The sequence below is a fragment of the Podarcis gaigeae genome (genome assembly GCF_964106915.1).
Source record: "Podarcis gaigeae genome assembly, chromosome: 5".
Classification (NCBI taxonomy): Eukaryota; Metazoa; Chordata; class Lepidosauria; order Squamata; family Lacertidae; genus Podarcis; species Podarcis gaigeae.
This window is the reverse complement of record NC_139681.1, coordinates 4,022,709-4,040,445: the sequence shown is the minus strand read 5'-3', so window position 1 is coordinate 4,040,445 and position 17,737 is coordinate 4,022,709. Positions and strand designations below refer to the sequence as shown.

Below are 17,737 nucleotides of genomic sequence, written 5' to 3'. Positions count from 1 at the left end.
CTCCAGCGGTGCGGCAGCAGCAGGAGGCCCCATTAGCTGAAGTGGTACCTCAGGTTAAGAACAGTTTCATGTTAAGAACAGACCTCCGGAACAAATTAAGTTAGTACCCAGAGGTACCACTGTTTTGTGGGGTCCTGCCACAGCTCACATTATATACAAGGCTGTGATTAAATATTAACTCCCAAATTTGGTATCCCCTCCAAACCAATGTCAAAGTTTTGTGCTAGGTAATACATTAAAATCACCAAAGGTCTCACATATCTTAATGATTATAGAAATGAATATTATTAAATAGCAAAATTATAAAATGCTTCTAGAAAAGGATAACTACATCTAGAAAACTGTGCATGGCTTACATCTAGGCATTAACATGAAATGCGCTGGAAAGCCAAACTGTCACCCAAGCCATCCAATGTCCAAGGTGCCAGCTTGGATTCGGATGAAGTGGTTGGACCAAGTTAGCAAAAATCTAGCATACTCTTCAGGTCAAATTCCAAGCTGCTACCTTGCCTCCCCAAATCCCTCCACTGCTCCCCTAAACCACCAATCTCTGCCCCTCCCCACCCAGTTTCAGCACTTAGCTTTAGATTATGAATATTTGAGAACCCCAAGCTGCCTTCTCCCCAAATGGCACTGCTCACCTTCCAAATATCTTACATGTAGGAACAGTTCTGCTCTCCAATATCACCAGAGAGCTAGAGGGCGTTTCCAACCCTTTCCAGGAAAATGCTGACAAACTGTGCACTCCATTCTAATGCAACCCACTTTGCTCCATATTCCTAAACACTCCTCAAAATGGAAAAGGAACAATCTTTGTTGCTGCAAGAAGTAGCAGCTACTGGCGAATCAGCTCTGCCTAAGGGTTTGCTGTTCCTAGCCTCCTTGAAGATGGTTCAAGAATCCATGCAGGCCAAGGAGCACTCCAGTTGGACACCCCAACTGGCCAGATAACCAGCCCCTCCTTGCTAGGCTTTGTGTCTGGCAACCCTGACTTACATGCATAGCAGGCAAAGTTTTGACTTCAATTAATAAGCTCCTAGCTTGACTTCAATTTCCCACCTCCGATTCCAGAACAAAAAACTAATTACTGCATGCCACCAGGGGAGCAGACACTACGAATTAAAACCTGCATCCTTTTGTCAAGAAAGAGAAGGCAGAAGTTCCATGTAATGACAGATTAGAACTTTCCAATAGAACCTAAAACTATACAAAGGGAAAAGTTGGTGAGGAGGGTGGGCTCTCTCAAAGTTGACAGGCAGAAGGGGAAAATGCAGGGAGGGAATAAAGAGAATGCTGGTGACAGAAGGTTAAATGAGCTCGTACAACCCCCCTCACATTTTTTGGACTTTAGACTTTTTTGCCTGCCCAAGCAGCAATGTTACCCAGTTCCTGTCCAGTTCCCAATGAATTATTAATTCACTGGAATTAAATCATAATTCAATGAATAAATTGTGTCACTCATAATATACCGGTAAATGAAGTGTTTATAAACAGTTTGGGTCACACATATCATCCTGCCTGCACCTTAAGATGTGCTCCACAGGTTCTTCTAATGCGCCCACCCTCTTGGTCAGTTAAGGTGACTATGAGTGGGAGGAACCATGGCTATGGAACTCCCATGTTCTCTCTGGTTCTGGAAAAGAATTGGAATCTAGAGTGAGAGGCTGGTAGGAGAAAGGAAAGCTCCCAGGTGAGAGCTGAAAGGGCTCACCACTTTCTGTGTGGGACAAGGGTTAAGAATTACCCTTTGAGACCCTTTGTGTTCTCCTTTCCCTTTCCCTTTCTCTCTCTGTTTTGGTTTTTATTCAGATTAGTCTCTTTTATCTTATTGTATTATGATAAAGCTTTAACAAAATCTTATTTTAAAAAAAGAGAAAAAATGTAATGTTAAGTTTTTATAACGTTTTAAATTTTGTGCTATTTTGTCTTCTGTTTTGAATATAAGCCATTTTGGATGGAGGAGCCAAAATATTTTAAATAAAATAAATGCAAATAAATAAAGATGAGTCTCACTTGAACAAGGTGTATCAGCTTGAAAGAAGAAAAACAATAGGATTTGGAATGGCTTTTGTAAACTACTAAAGCTCTGACTTTGAAGGAAAATAAATTGACAGAGCTATCATAAGTTAGGAGAGATCTTCAGTTATGAGTGAGGTCCAGCTCCAAGACTCCCAGGATAGCCACAAAGAAGCTGTTATCTGCTAACGGTTTTTATATTACTATTGCTGTTGCCTTTATGAAAAGTGGCAGAATGTCTGCATCAACTTCTCTGTCTTAAAACCTTATTACAAGGGACCACTTCAAATGAAAACTCTTATGAACTGTGCTCTGACAAAGACACAAGGCTGAATGACTTTTGGAGAGCTAATAAACTCCTTTACAAGGAAGTCAAGAAGTAATCCAAACTGGAACATCTGCAATTTTCTTTTTCCCCCTTGCCACATCCTCTTGACAATTATAGAACACAACAAATCATGCTCCCCAAAGAACAAAACAGCTGAGAACATACAGGCAAGAACTACTGATGCCCAAAAAAGATTTCCCTTACTGGATATTTGCTGCTCACTGCATGAATGAAACAGGGTCATTCAGAAACCCAGGCAGTGCTCATTGCTCATGAAAACAGCCAGAGCCTCTAGCTCAAGCAGATTGACTAAGCTCTGAATAGGTATTCATCTGTGAATTAGCCAACATGGGATATTATTATTCCTAAAAATAGTCAATATCAATGTGGAAACTCAAGTGACAGGAAGGTCATGCCAACCAATATGTGAAACATAATTTTAACCTTCCTTTCTTCTTGACTGCCAAATTATGTAGCTTCTAAAATTCAGGGTATATGGCTGAAAATCAGGGAATATTTCTAATGCAAGGTGATCAAGACAGTGCCTGTAGCAAAGCACGTTTATGGAACTACCAACACCATTGGATATTCAGGAGAAAGTGTAACATTTTTAATGTTTTAATAATATGTTATATCTTGCCAATTTTATGTATTGCACTTATAGCCAGATCATTATAGTGGCTTCCATGCAGCTCTCAAGCTATCACCCACCTGGGCCTTGACCTGCTCAGCTTTAAAAGTCATGAACTCTTGAACCATTCTCTAAGACAAGTTTCTTACTATAGGGCAGAACTTTCCAAGCTTTCCATGTTGGTGACACATTTGTAGACATTCACCACTGAGCCCATTTCCCAACTACATTTGCTGAATTATGCAGAACAGGATGTTTTCTATTAATATTTCAATACTAAATGAACATCAAGAAGAACTTGCAACCCCCGGCCACTTTCCCCAAGCAAGGTATTCAGAAGGGTCTGCCAAAAGCACTGTTTGGAAGCAAAAAAAAAAAAGATACAGCCCTGGTTATTTCCTGGCTGGAAGCTAGAGCTGTCAGTCACAAGACAACCTCCATAGTCTTCCTTTTCCACTGTTGTTGTTTTTGTTTGTTTTTTTTAATGAAGAGCTTGGAGGTGAAATGTTAACTATTTCTAAACAGACAGACTGAAAATAGCTTTCTGAATGTTCTAAGTCTTCTGAAGAGCAGAAACTTTTGGAGCAGCCTGGTTTCAGGGAAGCCCTGCTTTGCATTGGACAGACTCCAAATCATTCTGAAGCAGCCTACTTAGATTCTGGATTTGGGCATTGTCTGAAGTGGAGACACATGCCTATTGAGCCATTTGAATTAAACATTTTGCTACCAACATGAAATAAGTTTCTCATCAGGTACAGAATGTGCAAAATTAAGGGGAATGTATTTCTTGGTACTGCATAGCTTACATTTTGATACTGTCACAGCCAGCAGCATTACATATCGTGGTGCTTCTGAACAAAAACCCTTGTTGTTGTTTAGTTGTGTCCGACTCTTCGTGACCCCATGGACCAGAGCATGCCAGGCACTTCTGTCTTCCACTGCCTCCTGCAGTTTGGTCAAACTCATGCTGATCCTCTTCATGGATCACTGCCTTGCCGTGGCGAAGGGGCTTGAAGAACTCAGAGAAGGTATGAACTATGCCGAGCAGGGCACCCAAGATGAACAGGTCATAGTGGAGAGTTTTGACCAAACGTGATCCACCTGGAGGAGGAACCGGCAAGTAGCCCTGCCAAGAAAACTCCATGGACAAAGACAACAAAAACCCTACATATACCGTAATCTGTGATGTGAATTTACCATGCTGCTCTTCAATATCAAACACAATATTGGCTTTCTCTCTTTCATAAACCACACCACAATATAAACATACTGCAAAGCCATCGCAAAAATGTCAGCACACATGTGAAAAGTGCAAAAATTCTAACCTCTAGAGAATGACTTTCTTTACAAAAGTGAATAAGAGCGTTAATTAAAACTTGGGTTGGTGTTTTTTAAAAACACACACACAAGTAACTCAGCAGCACTACGACAAGAAATCTACCAAGCACAGGATTGCTGATTTGGAGGTCTAAAAGGAGGGACAAGCAAATCCTGGTGCCTCTGCTTTGGGAATATTCTGAAAAGTGGATCAATATGCTAGATGTCTGAAAATGTAATTCGGACTCAATCTCATCTGGGCTCCTATGAATCAGCATATGTTTACTACTTTTAGTGTTTGACGTTTCACTGAGACGTTTCACCCAGAGTGGCTGGGACAACCCAGTTAGATGGGTGGGTTATAAGTAATAAATTGTTGTTGTGGTGGTGAGGGAAATTCCTGCCTCAGGGAACAAAAGGGTGGAACTTCCAGGGAACTCCTGAAGAGCTGAGAGTGTCTACTAGCAGTTCCTAATACAGTGGTACCTCAGGTTAAGAAGGTCCGTTCTTAACCTGAAACTGTTCTTAACCTGAGGTACCACTTTAGCTAATGGGGCCTCCTCCTGCTGCTGCACAATTTCTGTTCTCATCCTGAAGCAAAGTTCTTAACCTGAAACACTATTTCTGGGTTAGCGGAGTCTGTAACCTGAAGCGACTGTAACCTGAAGCGTCTGTAACCTGAGGTACCACTCTAAGATTAATTGCTATGCTAGATTGCAAAATCTCAGTCTAGGACACCAAATTGCTTGGTTAACACCACATCGTAGCAGCATAACCTGCCTTTAAAAAGGGGGCAGGGAGCAAGAGATACTACATTCCACCAAGAACAGCAAAGGAACACAGTGCAAGAGTGTTAGAAGGCAACAATTAGATGTCTATAGCAGCAGCTCTCATTTCAATTTCTTAGACTCAGTGCACACACAAAGTAGCACAAGACCCTGCAACTGCATTCAGACCATGAATTGGAAGCCTTCCTGGTTATGGTCACCACCAGGTAATCATGTGAAGATTCCTAAAAATGTTCACCCAGCTATTCAACACTGAGGAAAAGTTATTCCCCACCCTCTTAAAGGTTAGCGCTACAGTGGAGACTGGCTTCAACATCAAAAGCCTGGGTAAATAAAAATGGCTCAGCCTGGCACCTAAAACCTGACAACAGTGGCACAAGGCGTGTTTCACAGAGAGGGAGCTATCACTGAAAAGCTCATTATTATGCAGCAGACCTCCCCCACTCCCTTGGCACACAGAGAAGGTCCTTTGATGAAGACGGCAGGATCAGGGCTGGTTCATGTCAGAAGCAGTGGTCCTTCAGGTACTGAGATCCTGAGTCACATGTATTATTATTTTTATATAATAAAATATATGTTGAGCCTTGATGAGGTGGTTATACTGGAGGTCCTTGAGACACAAGATCCTGCTGTGCTACTTAGGCTGCAAACAGCCTTAACACAGTATCATATTTTTATACTACATTAGAGTCAGCATCAAATACTCTTCATTTAGACACATGTGACATAACTGTAGCCCATTTGGCCTTAATATTAGATTAGTCAAGTGATTTTTATAATTGTAGGAAGGTTAAATATTGTGGCAAAACACAAATTGGGGGGGTGTCATTATTATTTATTAATCATTAAATTTGCATATCACCCTTGATCTGAAGTTCTCGTGGTGATTTGTAGCATAAATAACATAAATTGATTGAAACACAGAGGTAAAAAGTTAACAAGAAAAGGAACAGAAACAGCCAGGCTGTTGATTAATATGTTTCAGCCATGAAAAGGGAACAAATAATGAAATCAAGTGCAATAAAAGCCTTAATGCAAAACACACACATAGAGGCTTAATTCAAGCTGAATGACTGCATTAGTATAAAGAAAGATTATTTTTCAAATTTAGGCTGCAGGAGAATGGTTACAGCTGATTACTTTCAGTCATTCTTCAGCGCTCTCTCATTAGTAATGACATGTAAGGCAGACTGAAAGAAAGTCATCATTTCTCAGATGACCAGAAGTTTGTTGCAAGAATAGAAATGATACCATAATACATATACCCTTCCTTATATACTGGGTCAAAGCATAGAAAGAACCAAGCGGTTTAGACCTATTTCAACTTGTTTTGTGCAGTGGCCTTTCCTTGCTCTGATACATAACAGCACAAAGGATCAACATGGGGTTCTTTCAAAGGTGGTCTCATACCAGTCTTAGAATCATAGAATCATAGAGTTGGAAGAGACCACAAGGGCCATCGAGTCCAACCCCCTGCCAAGCAGGAAACACCATCAGAGCACTCCTGACATATGGTTGTCAACCCTCTGCTTAAAGACCTCCAAAGAAGGAGACTCCCCCACACTCCTTGGCAGCAAATTCCACTGTCGAATAGCTCTTACTGTCAGGAAGTTCTTCCTAATGTTTAGGTGGAATCTTCTTTCTTGTAGTTTGGATCCATTGCTCCGTGTCCGCTTCTCTGGAGCAGCAGAAAACAACCTTTCTCCCTCCTCTATGTTACATCCTTTTATATATTGGTATATATAGTCTTGGTATTCCTCTCCCTCCCTCCTTCTCAAATTCACAGATAACTAGCAGTAGTCCACTCAATAAACTCCCCGGGCAAACCTTCATCAGTCATGATAAATAACGATTGGGCAGATTGAGGATGAACAATCCCAAGCACATTTGTCTGCCTCTTCTAGTGTCAATAAGCTGAAGTTCATCGAATGTAGCAAGATTAAGAGGGTCTGGACCACTGAGGATTTGGTATCCTAATTAGCACCCCAAATCAGTATGGTTGTAAGGAATTTTACCTACAAAGCACTTCCTAAAATGGCCACAGTATTTTTCCAATTTGGGGGCAGGGGAGTCAAAAACCCAAAACTATGAGGATAAGGCTAAAGCAGTTATTTCACCACTCAGAGAGCTCTGCTGAAGGAAAAGCCTGCATGGCTACCATGATGATGCAAAGGAATAATCTCTGCCACCACTGACATAGGCCTTCAATCACACTCTGCGTCATGTTTGGTCAAATTCATTATAGGGCTTCTTCCACTTGCCCTCTGGTCCTCGTTCCCAGACCTGCCTTACCAGCCAAGCCTAACATACCAAGAAGGAATTTTCACTCAGCCGCAAAAGGTACTCTAGGAGCTTCTGTGTCTACACCCAAATTGTCTTCTGTAGAGACGCAGCCCACTAATTGCCCCCAATTGAATATAGCAGACCCACTGCATGGTACGCCAATAAAATGAATTTCTACAATTTACCCCAAGCTATCTTGGGGGGGTCTTGTGTGAGGGAAACTTCAATTTGGGAGTGTCAGGCAAACAAGAAAACTTTTATTTACAAAAAGAGGTTGGTGAAACAAAGTTGGGTCAGGAGATGTGTTCTTTCAGTAGAAGTTAACTTATTACTTAAACTAAATATAAAGATGTCAAAGCTTTTTTTTAAACTTCACTTGCTAAAAATCAGCCAGTATGCTTCAGGTAGATGTCCAGGTTTCTAGAATAGGTGGTAAAATGCTTAACTTGGTTTCTGTTACTTCACTCTCATTCCTTTACTTAGTTGTGTCAGGTGTGACAGTTAAATACTTTGGACACAGCACAGCTTCCTTCGCAGCGTAATACTTTGGTTCATGAGCGAGGGGCACTTTCCATCAGTTACCCACTCTCTTAACAATCCCACTCCTGAGGTACAGTGGTACCTCAGGTTAAGTACTTAATTCGTTCCGGAGGTCTGTACTTAACCTGAAACTGTTCTTAACCTGAAGCACCACTTTAGCTAATGGGGCCTCCCGCTGCCGCAGCGCTGCCAGAGCACGATTTCTGTTCTCATCCTGAAGCAAAGTTCTTAACCTGAAGCACTATTTCCGGGTTAGTGGAGTCTGTAACCCGAGGTACCACTGTATTTCAATTAGTATAACAGACCCAGGGAGTCTGTCTTCCCACAGGTTCTCCCTCTCCTGGCTCAGACTCAGCCCTCCAGGTAACTCTGGTCTGTCCACTTTCCCTAGACACTCAGCCTGGTCTTCCACTCTAAGCTGCAAGGCTCTTTCCTCTTTCTATAGTCTCCTCAGAGCAGATGTTCAACTCAAATCAGAGCCAATTCTCCCTCAGACAAACCCTATCCTAATCCCTATCTCTCATCTCAAATCAAGCCCTATCTCCCCAACTAAACCCTATCCTAATCCCTATCTAAAAACTGCCTCAGAAACTGCTACTTTTATTCCCCCTCCCGAAACTCCCCCCCAAACAATCCTCTAAGGCCCAGCATGTAGATCAATCAACCTGCAGAGGTAATCCATCCTAATCCGTCCACTACCCTTGTGGAAATGAGGAGAAACATTTTTTAAAAAAAAAGATCTCTTGCACCAAAGGCATTCCAGGTGTTCATCAAAAGATTTCAGGGTGGTGTACAAAACAAACTAATCCGCTTAACATATAAACTGAACTTAAAACCAACCAACAAACACAAGATACAAATAAAAAGCCCCAAACTGCAGGGGGTGGGGGGACCGAATAGGCATGGCTTCTCACAAAGCTTTTAGAGTTCTTTGAGAACGTCAACAAGCATATAGACAGACAACATGAACTTCCAACTTCCAAAAAACTTTTGATAAAATAATTCTGTATTTTAAAAAATCTTAAACTTAGTAGTCATGGGATAAGACAAGATGTTAAACTATGAAATTTACTCTTACAGGAAGCACTGAGGGGCACCAATTTGCATGGCTTTAGAAGAGGTTTAGGCACATTCATGTTGGCTAATAATGATGACGATGATGATGATGATGATGACGACGACGATAATAATGCTGTCAATGGCTGCTAGCCACAAGGACTATGTTCCACCTGCAGAGTGAGAGGCAGTTTGCCTCAGAATACCATTTGCTGGGAATTAGAAGTGTAAGAGTGCTGCTATACTCAGGTAGGCATCCGGCTGAGCACTGTGAAAGCAGGATACTGGACTACCTGAGTCTTTGGTCTGATGCGGCAGGACAAAGTTTCAAAAAGCAGCTAAAATCCAAAATGCCTTGGTCAATTCCAGACGTGCCTCCATGGAGGAGCGAGTTTCAAAAGGTCAGGGAGCAACACAGAAAAGGCCTGCTGTTAAGAGGGTGCTTGGAGCAGGGCTTCTGCAGAAGCTCTTAAGACACAAGACAGGCTGGTATGAGAAGACACACTGCCCTCAGGTATTTGGGCCCCAAGCCATCTAGAGCTTTAATTGTCAAGCACCGGCACCTAAAGCTGTGCTCAGAATCAAACAGGCAGACCAAACAGATCTTTCAGAAGAGGTATAATATCTTTTTTTTTTATAAGATATTTATTAGGGTTTTTTATAAAAGAAATACAAAAATAATAAACAACATTACTTTGTTTTGACAAAATTTCATAACTTCTTTGGACTTCCTCACGTCTCCCGCTCCCACTTACATCGTTAATAAGTTTTTTTCAAGCAAATTCTCATCTTATTTGCAAATTTATAACCACTCAATTCGATATAGTATAACAATTCTCCAACAAATTTTGTTTCTCTTAATCTTATTTATCGTCAATTTTCAATCCAATTTAGTGGTGGCCAATTATTTATAACCAAGCATCCTCATTAACATTCCACTAAATCACAATATTTTTGTAGATAAATCTTAAATTTCTTCCAATCTTCTTCAATCCTTTCTTCTCCCAAGTCTCGAATTCTGCCAGTCATCTCCGCCAGTTGCATATAGTCCATCAGCTGCATCTGCCATTCTTCCAGTGTGGGTAGATCTTGAGTTTTCCAGTTCTTAGCGATAAGTATCCTTGCTGCCGTTGTTGCATACATAAAGAATGTTCTATCCTTCTTTAACACCTTCTGGCCGACAATACCCAGAAGGAAGGCCTCTGGTTTCTTAGTAAAGGTATACTTAAATACCTTTTTCAGCTCATTATATATCATTTCCCAGAAGACCTTCACTTTAGGGCAGGTCCACCAGAGGTGAAAGAATGTTCCTTCATTTTCTTTACATTTCCAACATTTATTATCAGACAAATGGTATATTTTGGCAAGTTTAACTGGGGTCATGTACCATCTGTATATCATTTTCATTACATTTTCCTTCAAAGCATTACATGCAGTGAAGTTCAGCCCAGTGGTCCACAACCTTTCCCAGTCCTCAAACATAATGTTATGCCCAATGTCCTGTGCCCGTTTTATCATAGCCGATTTAACCATTTCGTCTTGTGTATTCCATTTCAGCAGCAAGTTATACATTCTTGAAAGTACCTTAGCCTTAGGTTCTAACAGCTCTGTTTCCAACTTCGATTTCTCCACCTGGAACCCTAACTTTTTGTCATTTTTAAACACTTCTTTAATCTGAGCGTAATGTAACCAGTCTCGCACTTACCCTTCATTTTCTCCAAACTCTGCAATTTCCAATTATTTCCATCTTTTTCTAGCTCGGATAACAGCCATACAGAGCACCTGTCTGCACACCCAATGAGGGATGGACAGGGATGCGGAATTCTGCTTTTACACAGGTATGGCCTTAGCTGGATTGGACTGGATATCCTAATGCAAGGGTATTTTTTGGGGGGGGGTGAGCATCTGTAGTTCCTTGTATTTCCAACACAAATGCTGAACACACTGTGTGGAAGGGAGCGAGGGGCCACATAATTCTGTGGCTGTATGGTGTCCCTGTTGTTGTTGCCAATAGCGATATCACATTTAGATTAAAAACATCAATAACATTTACACTGTAAAAGGGGATTATAGCAAATCAGATACAACAGATGGCTTTCTTGATTGCATTTGCTTTGTTTCTAATAACCAGGCAATTTAATTTAGGCAGCATCTAACCTGTCTCTGGCTTTCATACAGATTTAAAAACCAACACTGACTCAGTGTTTCCAACACAAGATAGAACTTGTTGGACAGAGTCACAGCAAGGCAATTTGGAAATACTTTCATCTTTAAAATTTAATCAGAAGTGTGTAATCTTCTACGTAAAGATCACAGAAAAATTGCTACACAACATTACAGAGTGAAGTGGTAGCCTCCCATAGCGGTTCTTTATTTTAATAAAAGTTTGCGGGAAATTACATGCAATTGGCAATTCAGCACTAGAACTTGTTTTTGATTTTGCCCAAGGCTTCAGCAAATTGTCAGAGGAATTTGAAAGACAAAAGGGTGGGTTTTTTTTTTGTTTTTTTAGAAGTGGAAGTTAGCAGGGAAAGATGAGAGGCATTAGGAAATTCAGATTTAATACCTTCCTGAATATTTTGGAAAGGATTGGAAATGAAGAGACTAATTGCTGAAAAATGACTAGAAAAACATTTCTACATTGCAGTAATGATGTGACATTTGCCTTAAAGAGCCATCTCACATGTTACACTGGAGTGCAGTCAGGGGGCAGTTGCCAATCTAACCTCTAAACTGTCCTTTCTCAACCTTGGGTCCCCTGATATTATTGCGGGGACGACGACGACAAAGCAGCTGGCAATATTAGATGAGCCATTACTAAAAATTCAATGTCATAAACTCCCATCATCCCTAACTAGCAGGACCAGTGGTCAGGGATGATGAGAGTTGTAGTCCAACATCTGGAGACCCAAGATTGAGAAAGGCTGCAGTCTCAATAATGTCACGTACATCATACACATTTCCAAACAGGTGTTTGCACATTTTAGGCATACAACGACATTTTAAGGAGCTAACTTATGAAGCAGCCCAAAGCGAATAAGCAAGTGATTTAAGAACCTTGCCTCACAGGCAAGCAAGGTTTGGACTAATAAAGAATTCTGTTCCACTAGAACAAGCGGTGCTGTTTATTTCTGCTCATCTTCCATCCCCTTTAGCAGCTAATTTTCTCTAGGGGCTGGTAGGGGGAGGAGTAGGGAAAATTAGGTGTTAAAGGAGAGGGAAGATAAGTGGGAATAAACAACTCTGACTGCCTCTGGAAAAGCTTTCAGAATTCTCAGTGGAGTCTGGCTTGCACACGGCTATTTTGGATGAGATGAGAGTAGTGTGGAGCCAGACTCTGATACGTTCAGTCAAGACGACCCTATTTATCACTCATCAGAAAAGCAGAAAGACTAAATAATAGCAACTGCTCCGTCTCATAATAGGTTTGTACAACGATGGAGGTGTGCACGAGAGAGAAAGAGATTTGGAGTTGTGTTTTTTTTATGAAAAGTCTGCAGATGGCAATTCAACAGACTCTTATACCTCTGTTTTAAGGATATATAATAGTTTGGGGCATGACCTACACTCTTGCTGTGTTGATAAGAGCAAGGCCATCTGAAAGAGCCCTGGGAGAACCTCAGCTATACCAGGAAACCCAACTCCTCCAGGGTCTGATTACTTACTTCATTTATTGAATTGCTATTCCACCTTTTCTCCAAAGAGCTCAAGGTGGGGAACGCGGCTCTCTTCCTCCCCATTTCATCCTCACAGCAACCCTGTGAGGTAGGCTAGGCTGCGAGACGGACAGGCCCAAGGTCACTCAAGGACTTTCATAGCTCTCACGCCATATCAACCTAACCAGCCCCTGCGTTCATCATCTGATCGTCATGTGCCCCCCTCCGTGAGAGGTCTGGAGTGGGGCAGCATGAGAACGGGCCTTTTCTGTGCTGGCTCCCCACTTGTGGAAGGCTCACCTGGCACCTTTTCTTCCTGGCCTTGGCTAATTAAACAATCTATGGCCATTTAAACGGTGTGTGTGTGTCTTTGTGCTTTACAGTGGTACCTCAGGTTAAGAACTTAATTCGTTCCAGAGGTCCGTTCTTCACCTGAAACTGTTCTTAACCTGAAGCACCACTTTAGCTAATGGGGCCTCCCGCTGCTGCCGCACAATTTCTGTTCTCATCCTGAGGTAAAGTTCTTAACCCGAGGTACTACTTCCGGGTTAGCGGAGTCTGTACCTGAAGTGTCTGTAACCTGAAGCGTCTGTAAGCCGAGGTACCACTGTACTACGGTGTGTATTTTTCCTTTTCTATATTGCACACTGTTTTGTGATTCTGGGATGAAGGGCGGTATAGAAATTTAATAAATAATATTTTTAAAAATAGCTGAGCAGCAATATGAGCATCCCAGCCTGAAACTCTAACCACACCCCACACTGGCACAGCTATGACACCCAGGAAGTGGCAGAACCAGAATTTCCAGCAGCACTGGCCATCTTTGCAGACCAACTTGAGAGCCCTTTCCAGTGAATTCATTAGGACAATTCTGAGTGTGCGCTCTTATAAATAAACATATTTTGTTTACTCTTTGCACAGTTCTTTTATCAACTGTTAAATTGGAGAATGCTGATGAAAAAGAATTGTTCGAGTGGGCTTTGCTTGCGATAAGGCAGGGGATTTGATGAATAATTCCCACCCTCACTTTTAAATTATGGTTTATTTCATGCACCTACCACCTTGATTGAAATGTATTGAACCTGTTTTAAATATTACATATATATATATATATATATATATATATATATACACATAGTTTGGAAAACATTGTTATTTATATGCCACCCTTCAATAATAAAATATTTCTGAGTGCTTTACAAATAAATCAATAAATTATAGAATAAAATGCACAGCAAGCATAACTATTTTTTAACATAAAGACACCTAACAGCTAAAAGCAATGTAACATAGCAGAGATAAAATTAAGAGCTAGAAGGCCTGAGAATAGGTCTTCACGTGGTGAGCCTTCCTGGAGTGCCTTCGGAAGAGACCTCGAGGAGGGTGTCCAAGGATGATCTCTGTGAGCAGAAAAAGCTCACCAATCATCACTTGAACATTTGGCTTCCCCTCCCCTATAGCAAATTTTTTTTTGGGGGGGGGATATATTCTTCCTCCAAAAGGGGGTGGAAGGAAAGCAAATGCAGTAAGGCAGGGATACCCAATTGGATACCCTCCAGAGATTGTTGGGCTCTCCCTCTCAACAGACCCAACCTTCATGCTAAAGGTCAGGGATCCTAGATCTAGCTCTATATCACGCTCTATATCACGTTCATCTAGCCAGGCACTGACTACATTAGCTGGCAGCAGATCTCCAGTATTTCTGGCAAGGGTCCTACCAGCCCTATCTGGTGATGCCAGGGACTGAACTTGGGACCTTCTGCAGAAGAAGCAGGTGTTGTACCACTTGTGTGTTCCTTCTCTTTCCTGGGCCAGAGAAGGCTGGAGGCAATCATTTTAGATTTCAAGCCAAATTCTGATCCTGTTGACTTCTGGCATGTTTAAACTATGGTTTGAGAACAAGCCAGGATCTGAAGCCATGGTTTGATGCTGGATTGTTCTCACTAACTTTGGTTGAAACAGGCGATAGGGCTCAGAGCTCAGATGTCATGGTGAACCATGGTGAGTTTTTTAAAGTGGAAACTTACAGTCTCCTCCTTTGATGTGGGGAGAGTCAGAGTGTTTGAGCCCGAGGTTCATATATACGGAGGTAAGCCATAGTTTCCTGTTAGTTTGAAATGGGCCAATGCGAGATGCTAGCAAAGATCAGTGCTTTATTAGAAACTTGCATAATCCTGTACGGATTCATTGCATTTTGGATCTCATTTGAGAGGATGAATGAGCTTTGAGGGAAGATTACAGAATGCCCCCAAGGCATTTTTGAAGTAATACATTATGTTTGTGGTATTGACAGTTCTAGTTCAGTTGGACAAATGGGTCTTTCCTCTTGCAACACCAGCAAAAAAAGAAAGGAAATGAAAAAGGTTTAGTGGGGAGAGATGGGGGAGGGGCGGGCACTACTCTGCTTCTCAAGAGTGCTGCAGGTGCCAGTGCCGAATACTTGCTGCACAGAGTACGGTTATTTCCCAAAGCTAGTTTATAACACAAGTTTTTTTAAAAAGAATTACCGGCACACCACACTGGAAACAGAAATATTTAGATATGCCATCTCCTGCCATAAATGAGAGGCTCACTGAAGAAAATCTGAATGGAACAAATTTTCGAAAGTCTGCCTTAGAGACTGTGTTTGCATTGTGGCACCTATTTTATACAAAACCAGCAAAAGCTCCTGATGTGACACATAATGGGAAAGGTAAAGGAACCCCTGACAGTTAAGTCCAGTCGGAAATGACTCTGGGGTTGTGGTGCTTATCTCGCTTTACTGGCCAAGGGAGATGACGTTTTTCTAAGCCGCTTCTGTTGAAACCAGAGCAGTGCACGGAAATGCCGTTTACCTTCCCACCGGAGCGGTACCTATTTATCTACTTGCACTGCTTGCTTTTGAACTGCTAGGTTGGCAGGAGCTGGGACTGAACCACAGGAGCTCACCCCATCATGGGGATTCGAACTGCCGACCTTTTGTTCGGCAAGCCCAAGGCTCAGTGATTTAGACCACAGCACCACCCAGGTCCCTAATAATGGGAAAATATTCACCTAAAAATGTCTATATGCCAAGGGTGCTATTAAGGAAATAATGAAAGAAGCAGCTTCTAAGCCAGGTGCACATGAAAAGTGTGTTTTATTTGGCCCAGCCCCTTTTTAGGGAAGAATGGAGCACTATGAAAAATGAAATTCTATATATGCATCTGAATAATTTCAGTGAAGGAACTTTAAAAAACAACAACCTACGCACCTCAAATCATTGTGATTCTAAACAGCAAGAAACCTATAGAATGGAACAAACTTCGAAGAAAAAAATAGTATTAACAAGAACATTCAAAGCATTTACATCCAGAAGTTGGTCCTTCTATTTGCAGTAGTGTTTACGCCCAGGTAAATGTGCATACGATTGCAACCTAAACTAGAATGTACAGGGCAATCCTAAACATGTCTACTCAGAAGGCAGAATTCAATGGCGCTTACTCTTGCGTAAGTGGGGTTAGGACTGCAGCCTTTGCTCTGTGTTTAAGTCATTTGTAAACCATTTTTAGATACATTTGTTACATAACATGGGTTTCTTTTATCCCTAAAATTATTCAAGCGGACATTTGCAAAAGAGTAGTGCTCCTGATGAAGAAGAGTCTTTGGTAGAAATGCTTTGGGTCCTAATGAACTAGAGATTCCTGGAGTACTTTGGAGGACAAGACTTTTTGTCAGTTGTGTACATCATGCCTTCTCTCTTGCAGGCTGCTGCGAAAACACAGAAAGAGCTAGAAAAAGAGATGCTATGCCTAAATTCCACATCAAACTTTCCTTAATTAGCATACATTTCCCAGGAAAAGCCAGCTGAGATGTTCACAGGCTCCAGGTGTTAATTTATTACCCATCCCTCTGGCCCCTGGCCATGATCAGGGCTTCACTCACTACTTAATTAGCTAATGAAACTTTCCTTCCAGCTGACCAAAGCACATCTGGGGCTTAAGGTGGGGACATCACATAACAGAAAGGTGTACAAATGAATGAGGTGGCATGGCCAACCAACAACACCCTCCCCCGCTACACACACACAGACACACCACACTAGCAGGATTTAAAGCATTTTTCTTCCAGGCTTTGCAAGAAGGAAGATTTTTCTTTTGCTCCTACCTGAAAGCCAAATATCTTTTGTAATGTAAATTAACATTTTAATTGCTTTTATATTGGAATGCAATTATGTTCTGAAAAGTAATTCTGTGCAAACAACAAGCCTTTATGCTCACTTGTCTAATGATTTCATTAGCAAATTTGTTCCATGTAGAAATCCAAAAGGTATATTTTCTTCAGTGCCATTACTTTAAGATTCACTAAAGCCTGCAACTCTCAAGCCGCTCAAGGACAATAAACTTAGACTGTTTTGGAGTGGAAAGAGGTTGACTGCCGGACAAACCACAAACATTTTATATTCATGCAAAGTGGTTGTCTAAGAGCATTTTCACAGATCACTTGCAAATGTATGAATGTTCTATGAACATGCATGACCAAAAGCAGAAGGGAGTACTTTTTTAAACCGATTTTGAATACAAGCCAAGGTAGAGTTTGCATGAGACTCACCTATGTCATGCCATACATAATCCCTTCCTGCAATAAGGCAATGAAACTTTCATAGTCCAGGTTCACACATGAAACTACAGCATGGCCAAGATCAGAAAGACCACAACAAACCATGGCTTATTTTTCCAAGAAAGATGCTGGGCCAGGTCTGCATATACTGCTAAATCATTTATGAATGAAGATTTTTTAAATAAACGAAAGAAAACCATGGTATATCTGAATCAGGCCATTTACCAGAAGAGAAATGGGTGGGTTGTGGGGGGTCTTCAGAGCCACAATGCACCATCAACAACAAAGGTGTGTGGGCAGGCAAGCTATGAAATCTGTTCAGCAGTAAGGAATTTCTTTGAACTTAGATGGATGTTTAGTTTAACTTGCATCAGTCCTCCGATTATTGCAACTATATTCACAGACTCAAGGGGTCCAAAAGAGATTTGCACGTGAAAGTGCTAGAAATGAGTTGTCAAGTACACCAATCTCAGTTCACTATGCATCCACTCAGTCCCATTCTGAACTCTCCACTTTGCTCTCCGCTGTGGTTTGGTAAGCCATG

The 17,737-nt window shown here is 41.4% G+C and overlaps 1 protein-coding gene across 16 annotated transcripts in view; it reads right to left on the bottom strand.

Annotated features, from left to right (window-relative positions):
• Window positions 1-17,737, bottom strand: part of SHISAL1 (shisa like 1) — a gene marked incomplete at its 3' end in the record, with an annotated part of 195,564 nt that overhangs the window by 64,616 nt on the left and 113,211 nt on the right. The window contains exon 1 of one of the 16 annotated variants that reach the window (XM_083738979.1): window positions 1,525-1,608. The exons of 13 other annotated variants lie outside the window; for them this stretch is intronic. Of the gene's footprint in view, window positions 1-1,524; window positions 1,609-17,737 lie in introns of those variants that run through there. 2 more of the 16 variants (XM_083738977.1, XM_083738972.1) reach the window with 2 other exon arrangements.